The sequence below is a fragment of the Bison bison genome, unplaced genomic scaffold (assembly GCF_000754665.1).
Source record: "Bison bison bison isolate TAMUID 2011002044 unplaced genomic scaffold, Bison_UMD1.0 scf7180017864527, whole genome shotgun sequence".
Taxonomy (NCBI): Eukaryota; Metazoa; Chordata; class Mammalia; order Artiodactyla; family Bovidae; genus Bison; species Bison bison.
The window spans coordinates 822094-822689 of NW_011495078.1; the positions used below are offsets into that span (position 1 = coordinate 822094).

The window sequence follows — 596 nt, forward strand, 5'->3', positions numbered from 1 at the left end:
TTCTGAGCGTCGTCTCCACGAGGGCCGGGAAGTGGGCACACCGGGAAGCACTCAGAGCTCGGGCGTAAGGAAGGCTGACACAGTCCGGGGTGAAGGGGCCGCGGAGGGCTTGGTGACTGCCAGCTGCCACCCCTCCTAGAGCGTCCCAGAGGGGCCGGGCGGGGCAGCCCTAAACCGCCTAGAAAAAGAAGCCCCAGCCCGCCGCTTCCACAGCTTTCCCCAAGTTCGTCTCTCCGACGCCCTGGTTCCCCGCTCGTCTCGGGACTGCCGGGTCCTCTTTTCTGGACTGCTCTCCGGCTGCGCCGGCCCTTTGCGGAGAGGCGGCCGTCCTGCCCTGTCCACCCCGCCCGCTGCGGCCTCAGCGCCTCGGAGCACCCGCTCGGGAGCCGCCTACCATCACCCCGCCCAACAAGCTGTGATTCCCGTGGGGTTGTGTTGTTGACTTGTCTGCTTTTTTGTAGGTTTTGTCTTTTCCTTGTCATTTCTTCCTTTCCAGTTTTCCCACGCTTCCCTACCAGCGTCTAACAAACACACAGCTGAGAAAGTCTGGCACTGAAGGGCTTGAAGACTGCAGTGTAGCTTCGCTGATGTCTTGT

General features: G+C 62.2%; 1 protein-coding gene across 1 annotated transcript in view; it reads right to left on the bottom strand.

Annotated features, from left to right (window-relative positions):
* LAMP1 (lysosomal-associated membrane protein 1) overlaps positions 1–596 on the bottom strand; it is a 13794-nt gene that overhangs the window by 12656 nt on the left and 542 nt on the right.